Raw genomic sequence first — 11940 nt, forward strand, 5'->3', positions numbered from 1 at the left:
TTCTGTTGCATGCATTTTGTCTTGTTGACTGTGTCCTGTCAGAATAGCTAAAATAAAAAGCACCAATGACAGTTTATGCTGGAGAGATGTGGAGAAAGGGAAACACTCCTCCACTGATGGTGGGAGTGCCAACTTGTACAGCCTATTTGGAAATCAATATGGAGATTCCTCAGAAATATGGGAATCAGTCTACCACAAGACCCAGCAATTCCACTCTTAGGCATATACCCAAAATAGGCACATTATATAACAAGGATGTCTGTTCCACTATGTTCATAGAAGCATTATTTTAATAGCCAGAACCTGGAAGCAACCTAGATGCCCCTCAACTGAAGAGTAGATAGAGATAGAGAAAATGTGGTACATTTACACAATGGAGTATTACTCAGCAGGAAAAAACAATGGAATTTTGAAATTTGCAGGCACTAGAAGAAGCCATCCTGAGTGAGGTAACCCATTCACAAAAAAACATAGTATGTACTCAGTCATATATGGATTTTACACATGAATCAGGGGAGTGCCAGCCTACAATCCCACCACTGCCAGAGTGTCTGGGAAACAGGAGGACCCTAAGAGAGATATACATGGTACCCCAGAGAAGGGGAATGGGACAAGATCTCCTGAGCAGATTGGTAGCATGGGGTGAGGGGAGAGGGAGCTGAGAAAAAGAGAGGGGGAGAAGATGAGGGGAGAGGAGGACATGGGGACCAGGAAGGTTGAGAACAGGATGAGAAATACCATAAGAGAGGGAGTCATTATAGGTTTCAGGAGCAGTCTGGCAATAGTGTGATTTCCAGAGATCTACAAGGATGACACCAACTGGCAAACTAAGCAGTAGTGGAGAGGTTACCTTAAAAGCCCTTCCCCAATAATGAATTTGACAACTACCTTATATGCCATCCTAGAGACATCATCCAGTGGCTGATGGAAGCAGAGGCAGACACCCACAGCTAAATAGTGAACTGAACTCCTGGAACCCAGTGACAGAGAGTGAGGAGTGATGAGCAAAGGGATCTAGACCTACAGAAACAGCTGATCTGAACAAAGGGGAGCTCATGGATCCCAGACTGATGGCTGAGAGGCCAGAATGGGACTTATTTGGGTGTCAGTGAGGAGGCCTTGGTAGTCTATGGGGCCTCAGGTAGTAGATCACTATTTATCCCTGGCATATGAATGGACTTTGGGAGCCCATTCCACATGGAGGAATGCTCTCTCATCCTGTACACATGGGTGAAGGCCTAGGCCCTGCCCCAGATGAAATGACAAACTCTGGAGATCCCCCATGGCAGGCCTCACCCTCCTTGGGGAGAGAAGTGGGGATTGTATGGAGGATTGGGGAGGTTGGAGGGGGCCAGTGGAGGAGGGAGGGAGAGGGAGCTGGGATTGGACATGTGACACAAGAGGCAGAGGAAAACATCAGAATGACAAAGTAAATAGATGCTGACTACTTTTGAAATTATAATCCCCACATTTCCATTTTTGGAGAGAAAATGGTGCTTCAAACTTTAAGGAAGTGATCATAAGCCACAACAGAAGGTCTTCTCTTTCCAGCTGAATCGTTATCAAATGTCAAGCTCGTCTCCTGGCTCTCAAACCCTGTTAGTCATTAAGAAGAGACAGCACACACTCACGTGTGTTTTAATGATGGATTACCGTTTTTAATTGATGCTGTGTCAGTTCAGTATAACACCTTCCATTTTTATTCATGGAGCAAGCCTGAGCATCTGTCATTACTGGAAGTAGACTACTTCTGAGGTGAGAAGCGTCTTGTTGGAAGGAAATGCGCACGTGTCTCTTGTGGCTAACAGAAGAGAGGAGGGTGTGAGGAAGAACAATGTGTGGTCAGCACATTCAAGTTGAGATTCCCTCCCCCCCCAACTTGTGGGTGGTGTTGGCACCTGCTACTGACATCTCTGCTGTGTATGCTTCTCATACACAGAGGGGAAGCTGTGTGTGATTCATGCCACTATAGGTTAGAAGAGGAACTCACAGAAACCTGACCCTTGGCCACCTAGAAAATTCCAAGAAAGCTGAATTGTTCCTGATAACCTCAGTACACACTCCCTAGGATCCTTAAAGAAATTATGGGATTGAAAAGCAGGCAAAAATCTTTATAATTCTGTAATCCCATATCTAAGTTTCTGGGCCTGGGTCCTGCCAGCCCTAACAACCCAGGTTCAGCCACCCATCCTCAGTAACCCAACTACAAGAAATGTCATGGTGAAATGAGAGAAAGGAGATGGTCAGTATAACCAACTAGAAGAGAAACAAGGCATCTAGTTACCTCCAGGTCCATCTTCTGATTTAGATTTAAACAAAAGGCAAGACATGTCATAGCTAAGCAGCTCTGGTCAAGGTGTGATCCTGCCAAGGTGACATGACTTAGACAGCTCCAGTCTCTCCTGGGTCTGACATGTCACAAACATGCAAAACATATTTCCTGAAGACAAATTCCTTCTCTTGATGGCACAGCTTCAAGAATTTTCCTTCTAAGAGCACGAGATTCCTGGGGGAAATGCCAGGTCTTTGGAACCATCATTTTAATAGTCTGATACCAAAGGTAGAGGCACAAGTGTCTCTTTAGAACTTTACTCTGACCAATACGGCTACATGATGCCTTAGTTAGGATTTCTATTGCTGTGAAGAGACATCATGACCACAGCGACTCTTTTAAGGAAAACATTTGATTAGAGTGACTTGCTTACAGCTTCTGAGGTTTGGTTCATTATCATTATGGCGAGGAGCATGGCGGCATAGAGGAAGACATGGTGCTGGCTACATCTTGATCAGAAAATAGACTGAGGCACTGGGCATAGCTTGGATATATATGAGACCTCAAAGCCCATCCTTGCGGTGACATTCATCTTCCAACAAGGCGATACCTACTTCAACAAAACCATACTCCCAGTAGTACTACTACCTGTGAGATTATGGGGGCCAATTGCATTCAAACTACCACAATGCCTATATTTTCCAGTATAACTTTAGGGACACATTTGTAGAAATTCAAATAATATAGAAAAAACTAGTGACACAAAGTGTCCTTCCCCACATTTTGAATCCACCAGGCTAAAGTCACCAAGAAAACAGGGCCATGGAACTTATTCAAGATGATTCTTTATCATCACTGGCTAATTTTTGTCAACTTGACACAAACTAGAGTCATCTGGAAAGAGAGACTTCTTCCCATTAATTGAGAAGATGCCTCTGTAATACTATGATTGATGAGAGAGGGCCCAGTCTATTGGGGGTTGTGCCACCCCTGGGCAAGTGGTCCTAAGAACACTTGTGCCCCTCCCTTTGTTATCAAACTATTAAAATAATGGTTCCAAAGAACTTGGATTTCCCCATGAGTCTCCTGCTCTTGAGAAGGAAAACTCTGGAACCCATGCCATAAAGCAAAGGAATTTGTCTTCAGGAAATATGTGTCTATGAGTTTGCGACATGTCAGACCTAAAGCACTGAGTAGGCCACAAGGAGGTAGCCAGCGAGCAGCACACCTCCAAGGCCTTTGCTTCAGTTCCTGCTCTAACTACCCTTTATCAGGGACTTGAATCAGAAATAAACCCTCTCCTCCCCACGTTACCTTCGGTAATGGTGTTCACCACAACAATAGAAAGCAAAATAGGACATACATGTTGTAGCACCCGCAGTACAACACTTATCGATTCGGGCAAGGGCCTGAGGATTGAAATAAAGACAAGAGACAGTGGGTCATTCTTGCAAGGAGAATGCTGTTTACTGCATCAAGAGAGGAGCCTTATATACCGGTGAGCAGGTATGGTGGAAAACTACCAAGGTCAGAAGAACATGTTCTCAGGCCCCTCTGGCAGTAAGGATGGGTGGATAACAGGAACTTGTGTTCAGGGCTTATTGGAAGGAGGGAAACAAGAAGTATTTGTTAGATAAGCTCCTAGTAGGAAGCTGGTCAGAAGATCCCTTTGGGGGAAGGGCCCAACACATGCACAATTAAATATTCATTTATAAGTAAGTATTCATTCATATTTACACAAAAGATCAAGGTGTGAAATGTTTCCTAATCCTTGTTTCCTGCACTTAATAAATGACATTAAAGATGTCTCAATACCACCCATGCAGACCTTCTTCAACTTCTCAGAATGTAAGATTACCTGTGCACATCATGTAGATCTTCAAATGCATCCAAAGACATCTTCTAAATCTGATTGCTTGGCTTCTTGTCTTTCTTTATTCTCATAAGCACAGATTAGTGTGTTTCCAGTTCAAATAATTTAGCCTGCTTTTCCAAGGGCATAAGAGATTAAAACTGGCTAGTTTAAGAACACTTCTATTTCCCTTAGAAAATAAAGAATTTATACCATTTTAATATCAATACTATAAAATTTAAGAATTTCTCCAATATAATAAATGACAGTGTAAAACTACTACCTTTATCTAAATATCTTTAGAAATATATATTCATATTTTTTCATTGGTAGGTTTAAAACTTAAATTTTATATGCTTTCTTATCAAAATTTGCCAGTAAAAACATCACATTTTATGCTAAATGCATAAAATATATTTGATAGCTTATAAAGTAAATCTTCAATAGAAGTGAAGTTTCTAGCCCGAGCAGCTATCCTAACTGTATAGACTTTGAATCTGGTGAATTTGGATTTGAGATTTTTTTTATTCACTATTTTTATTTATTCATAACACCTTTAATATGATGTATCATTTGTTCATTTTATTATGATTTTAGTTCCTATGTTATTTAACACACATGTTCTGTTAAGGCTTTTGATACTGCTACAAAAGTTAGTATATAAAACATGCTATATAGATATTCTTTGAATTTTCATGTTTGTGCTGTTACACACATACAAGATTCTGAGTTTTTATGTGAGAACATTTATTAAAGTTGATTAAGCCTGAGTCCTCCATACAATGCTTTGTCTACTTCAGTATGATTTATAAATCCAGCCACTCTTAATTTTAGTATTTTGTAAATAATTTTTAGATGAAACTTTATTTATATGAAATTTTAGGGTGTATGCAAAGTAAGGTGGAAATCCAACTTTTAAAAACTATGTGTAGGGCCTGGACAGATGGCTCAGTGATGAAGAATGTTTACCACTCTTGAAGAAGCCCCAAGTTTGATTCCTAGAACCCACAAGGGAGGTTCAGACCAGCCTGGAACTCTAGCTCCAGGGAATCCTTACCCTCTTCAGGCTAAGGGCAGTTGCACAGTGCATCTTACACACACACACACACACACACACACACACACACACACACAGTCTCACACACACACAAATAAAATTCTAAAACTGTGTATTTCTACTATCAGAAAATTCATAAATTGAGCAAAGATAATTTGTCTGCAAATACAATGACTTTGAATTCACTTAAATGTGTGGTATATGTGTGATGTGAATTTTTATAAAATTTTGTGTTTTCTTTACATAAGTATAGCTATTGCTTATTAACAGCATATAAAACACTATGCATGTCGGTTAAGTATACAATTTATGTTCATTTTATTTTCCTTTTCTATGCTTGTTATTCTTGCACATGAACTTCCTTAGTAATATTTTACAAAGATTGCAGAGATAATCATATGTTCTGTTCTCTTAAGACACATGAGAATGATTAATTATATTTATTAATATATTCCTTGTCTCAGATGCAATTTTAGATGGCAAAAAAACAACAATAATTTTAAGCAAGAAACATGCTCAAGGCCAGGATGTTGGCTCCATCTCTGTCATCCTGGCAGCCAGGGCACCGGCTAGACCTGAGTCAACAAAAGCTGCTTCCTCAGCCACTGCAAGACAGAGAATTGGGGAAAGCCCTATCTTTGCTTCAGGCTCTAGAACTTTAACACCTGAGCTTGTGGAGGGCATGGCTTTGAGTCAGGAAGCTACCTCTACATGGAATGATTTCAGACCAACTTCAGATAAGAATTCTTATTGTGGAACTGGGGAGACAGCCCAGTTATTCACGTGCTTGCCATTCAAGCATAAGGACATGCATTTGATCCCCAGACTGTGTGTGCTGTTTAGTTTTCTGTTAACTTGACACAAACAAGAGACATCTGGGAAGCAGGAACCTCAAATGAAGAAATGCCTTCCTCAGACTGGCATGAGGGCAAGTCTATGGAACATTTTCCTAACTAATTATTAATGTGAGAGGGCCCAGTCCAATGTGGTGCCAACCATAGGCATGTGAAACCAGGCTGTATTAAAAAAAAAGGTATGAATATGAACCTGAGGGCAAGCCAGTAAATGATATTTACCCATGGTTTCTGCTCCAGTTCCTGCCTCTAGGTTCCTGCGTGGTGTTCCTGCCCAGACTATTATTCCAAATATAAGTTGTGAGATGAAACCAACCCATCCCTCCACGGCTTGCTTCTGGCCACTGTGCTTGTCACAGCAATAGAAAGCAAAAAAGAGTAGTGTGTCAAAACAAATCCCAGGGCTTGTAATCCCAGGGACGGGTAGGTATAAGGCATATTCCTGGGGTGCCCTGGTTAGATATTACTCTCTGATCAATGACATACAATTGAAAGCTAAATATAGAAATCTCCTAAGTAAGCAGAACTCGGTCTCATAGAATGATGCTGCCCACATTGAAGGTGAATCTTCCCATTCCTCACACTCACTCTCAGTGGTTTGTCTCCTAGATCACTCTACTATATCATATTTAATTGCCAATAAAGATTTACCATCACAAAATAAAATGTGAGAAAGCATACGTAAAAATTTAATAGAAAAAATTACCACAATTGATGGAGGCATGATGAATACTGAGGACAATTTGAACATAGGCATAATAGAGGTCTTAAGAGAGAAAGGGCTGGAAGAAACTAAAGCTTTATGAACTTCCCATTATAAGAACAGTGACAGCGGCTGTGTCCCAACTTTGCTATGCTCTGCACTATGACAAATGTACAAAAACGTCTGCCCTAGTTATCTTTAGCTGTCACTTTGACACAGACTAGACACACCTGAGAAGAGATTCTCAATTGAGACATTTCCCACATCATCTTGACTTATGGGAGTGTCTTGGAAGGGACTGATTGTTAATTGATGTAGAAGGGTTTAACCCACTGTTGGCAGCTCCATTCCCTAGAGGGTAGTCTTGAGTTATATAAGAAAGCTAGCTGAACATAAGCCAGCTGGCAAGCTACCTAAGAATCAGCATCCTCCATTGTTTCCACCACATCTCCTTGACTCTAAGTGAGTCTCTTGGTCAAAAGTCATGCTCTGTAGGACTTGAATGCCTTCCATCCCTTCACTGACTTTGTGCCTCAACACCTCTCAGTGATGTACTGTCACCTTGAGTGATAAGCCAAATAAACCATTTCCTCCCCTAAGCTGCTTCTGGTCATGGTATTTGCCACAGTAAGAGAATGAAAACAGACAACCTTCACTTAAGAGCTATTGAGAAGAGCTGCAGAGTGAACACTGGAAGAAAGACTATATAAAATCCCAGGTGCTAGAGGGGATCTAATTCTGTGTCTTATAGGATCACAGATATCTCAGTGCTGATAGCTCAAGCCTCTATGGGCACCACTAACCAGCCAAGGAAAAGAACTGGTAGACAAAGGATCTTCGCATGTTCCTTCAGGCGACAATTACATCAAGCAAAACCTCACACTCATTTGGGTGATGGTGTTACATGCCTTTAATCCCAGCACTCAAGAGGCAGACAGAGGCAAGCAGATATCTATGAGTTCAAGGCCATCTTAGTCTACAGAGTAAGTTCCAGGACAGCCAAGACTACACAGTGAAACCCTGTCTCAAAAAAACAAACAAACAAAAAAGACCTCACACTGACTTGGAATCACTAGAATCACTTTCCACAGGAACTCTTCTCTTCTTTCCAGGACAGACCTTTTAATTATACATCCTCTTTTAATTATACATGCTTTTGCACAGGTTCACACAGAACCTGGGGTTAATTTTCAAAATTTTCTATTTAATTATGAGTATGTTCTTCTTCAAAATACTTCCATGAGTCCCTGTGATTTTTTATGGCAAACTACAAGATGTTTTGCAAGGTTCATACATTTCCTCTAGGGCCTTTATATGCTGTTTCAGTCTTGTTTCTGAGTTTTTTCTCCAAACCATTTTTCTACACCAAATATAGAAGCACCAAAAAATAAACACTAGTAGAGAGAGTACCTTTAGTTGAAACAGGAGTGTGTATAGACTAATACACACTGATGAGAGAAAATCATGCAGCAAGAATACACAAAACTGGGTAAGTAGCCCTTGAAAGCTTTGGATACTATAGCTTACATTAATAGGCAGAGAATCCACAGTAGGCCAAGAGCAAGAGAGGGAAGTATAGAGTCCTGATTCTTGAGTTTGGCTAAGCACTAGAGTAAGCAGGAAAACCTAGGTTGTAGCTTCTAATGCAGATTCAACAAGCTTTCCAAGGCCCCCAGCTGCACTCCACTTTGAGAGCCTTTGCTTTAGAGAAATTTTCAAAGAAGTGTCAGAGAGTAAGTTCCCAGTGGGTTTCCAATATATAGGAACAGGAAATGAGAGTGTGCAGTTGATGGCTTAATGGGAGATTTCATGCAAGTATCATATAAAGCAGTTAAGGTCTAGAGAAGGGTGGTGGCAAGGAATGGAGTGAAGTGGAGATTCAGTGATGTTATCAGATTGTTTGTGCAGACAAATCTTAAACAGTGTATGGCTAATTGAAAGATTTGTAAAAAAGATGTCAAATTGGTCTCAGATAGTTCCAAACATGAGTAATACAACCTTTATGCTATGACAGACCATTTGCCATTTTCCAACCACATTTACCTGTTAATGTGGTAGACATTTGTGTGTATTCATTCATTTTGGTTTACCATCCATGTTGTGAGCTAGCCAGTAGTTTCATGTTAACTTATGAACTTCCTTGAATAGAGTTCAGTTTTCAATGTCAGAGACATTCCTTACAATCAATCAGAATCACTAATATAATCAAAGTCATAGATGCCAGAAAATGATTGCAAACACTGGTTGCCTGCCTTCTATCCTTTCCATCTTGTGCTCTATACCTTATTGGACAACGGCTGATTCTAAGCTTGCATCCCTCTTACAGCTAGCACAGTCCCCAATAGAGCTCTCCACTCATTGCCTCAGAAAGTGACTTTGCAATTTTCATGAAATGTTCAGACAATCAGTGTTGAAATGAACACAACTTCACTTTTCCAAACAAGCAATTTAAAGCCAGGGTTGCATTCGTTCCTCACTTTGATTGATTGATTCCAATATACTTGATTATAAAGATAATGGCAGCTTTCTAGGAAGTGCAATTTTCAGTGTGAGAAAATTATATTGAATGAATTTCAACAATTAGCTGTTATTTTCTGTTCACAATGTTAATTTAGATTATTGAAGGAGGAAATTATTATATTCCATGTTAACTTGGGTTTCTGCAAAGGGTGAAGCTCTTTGTCCAGTCAGTGTCCCATTGTGTGTTTGGAAAACCAAATACTATAACATATCTCATCCTCCGAGGTACACTTTGAGACTGTTTAATAGAATATAGAATCAGATAGAATGTCAAAATGTTCCAAAGACAAGCACATTGTATTGAAGTTGTGACCTAGCCTATTTGGTTGCTTTTCCTTTGTTCGAGGAGCAAAATATTTTTGAGATATTAATATAATGCTTTGTCCAAGACCTACTTTTGACTCACAGAGCATCATTATATTTGATCCATTGGGGGGCCATTTTTATAAGCCAAGTGCCCAAGAGAATACACCTTCTAGACAGATTTCAGAAAATAGCAATGACTATCTTCCTTATTTTTAATTCACCACAGATAAACAAGCTAAAGAAAATTACTCCTAATATATTAAGGAATTTCTTTATCAATACAGCCCACACAAAGGCTGAGGTGGAACTCAATGGTGCATTGCTTGCCTAGACGCAAAATGTCCTGAGATCTATTCTAGCACCACAAACACACACACACAGCAAAAATACACACAGAAGAAAAATACAGACAAGCAGACACACAAAAACATCAAACATGGAACTTTTCAGTTTTTGTTTGTTTGTTTCCACTTATAAAACAGATGTACTGGATTGGAGAGACAGAGAAATGAAGCAACTGTTAAGAGGACCCAGGTTCTCTTTTAGAGGACCCAGGTTCAATTCCCAGAAACCACATAGCAGCTCACAACCATTTGTATGTACCTCCTGTTCCAGGAGATCCAACACCCTATTTTGGCCTCTATGAGCACTGTGCTCATGTACCACATATACATAAAATATGTAAACTGATAAAAATATGAGAAGACATACCAGTGGGATTGGCAGGCATCATGTGGCTTCTTCAGGGACAAAACCGAAGAATAGCAGAGATGACTCTCATTGTGGCAAGACTCTGGAGACCCTGAATCACTCAACAAAGACCTATGGACAGTTCATTGCATGACTCTGGGCATGGCCGCTACATGCTCTCCTTGCTTTCACTATGTTAGTCTTACTGCTGGCCTGAATGAGTCACAGGAGGGCATAAAGTTTAATATTAAGTATTTGCTTAAGAATGATTTTGTCCATAAGAGTTTTGAAGAAATGTTATTCAGTAGATGGTATCAGGAGTTAATAGAAGCATTCAAGGAATAGGGAGTGAAGTGGAATCATAGAAACTCACAGTTCTCTCATTTCTGATAACTATGCCAACACCTCAAGAAGATAAGGGAGATAGATATAATGACAAGGAATAAACAGCACCAACTACTGAGAGTAAGCTTTCAAATTATGTTGCTTATAGAATAAATGGAAAGCCCTGGTACAACCCCAGAAGAGATGGAGTAACACAAAATGTAGACTGGATTGATCCATCTTTGGCTGGTTATTTGATTGTGATAACCTAGACCCTACCAGATGTAAATACTAACCACAAGAGACAGAAATAGCTCTTGCCTTGTAAGATACTATAACCAAATGGGCACACTGTTCTACCTGTAGGTGTGCCTAATTAGAAAAGATCCTTTGTAACTTCTAACAGTAGAGACATAAATCAAAAGGATAATGGCTACTAGTTGGAAAGTTGGGAGGAGGTAAGGAATAAACTGGCAATTATGTAACCATTTTCAGAAACTTAAGGAAATGACACTGATTGTAAGACTGTTCATGTAAAACATCAAAACCGTATAAATAAAAATGTCCCAAGCTATTCAGGGCCACTTGTTTGTACAACAGGTGGACATGGTCTTTTCTTGACATTGATCTCATACATCAGCCCCAGGTCATTGAATCCATCTGGAGCAAGGCTTCCAACATGGGATGTCACAGGACAGGCATTAAATGAGTGACGATGTATTCAGAGTACCAGATTGAAACAGATCAGATCACATGGTGGAGATTCAAAGGTTGTTAAATCAACAAAAAAATAAAATGTAAAGGGAGGATCAAATCTCTTGTTCATAGAAATTACAAGGAATAGGTAAGTCTGAACCTAAGAGGAAGACTGATGCTAGTATTTCCTATCCATGGAAATTATCCCCTACCCCTTTGTGTAATGAGAATCTACACAGAAGTGTTTTAGAGAAGCTCATCATAAAGGACCTGGAAAGTTGAGGAGGTGAGATTATCTGGGTGCCACAGATTCTACACATGCTACTCCAGGTTCTCCAGGAAGTGAAAATCAACATGAGATTTTCTAACATCAGCAAACAACCTGGTCACCATGCAACAGATGGTTGGATAATAAGCACAGTTCAATGAAACACCAAACGTGTCAGTTTTTATATCATCTATGATTTGTTTTAGTGTAGTCATGTTTTGTAGCTTTCAGTATCTAAGCCATTCACATTTTTGTAGCATTTACCCTTAAGTAACTGGTACTATTCTTGTTTCACTTACAATTTGAACTCCTAGTGTAATTGATACCATTTTTATATGGGTCTTTCATCTTATCAGTTTTATTATAGTTCTGCATATTCTGTTTAAGTCTCTACATAG

The 11940-nt window shown here is 39.8% G+C and overlaps 1 long non-coding RNA gene across 1 annotated transcript; it reads right to left on the minus strand.

Moving 5' to 3' along the window:
- Positions 1-3747: 3747 nt before the first annotated feature.
- Positions 3748-10454, minus strand: LOC121137509. Its single transcript, XR_005874772.1, has 3 exons — positions 10276-10454; positions 4131-4255; positions 3748-3869 (listed from the first exon to the last, which is right to left on the minus strand). It is a non-coding gene; the product is annotated as an uncharacterized LOC121137509 (long non-coding RNA).
- Between the last annotated feature and the right edge of the window lie 1486 nt (positions 10455-11940).

The sequence above is a fragment of the Mesocricetus auratus genome, unplaced genomic scaffold, assembly GCF_017639785.1.
Source record: "Mesocricetus auratus isolate SY011 unplaced genomic scaffold, BCM_Maur_2.0 Super-Scaffold_100691, whole genome shotgun sequence".
NCBI classification, from domain to species: Eukaryota; Metazoa; Chordata; class Mammalia; order Rodentia; family Cricetidae; genus Mesocricetus; species Mesocricetus auratus.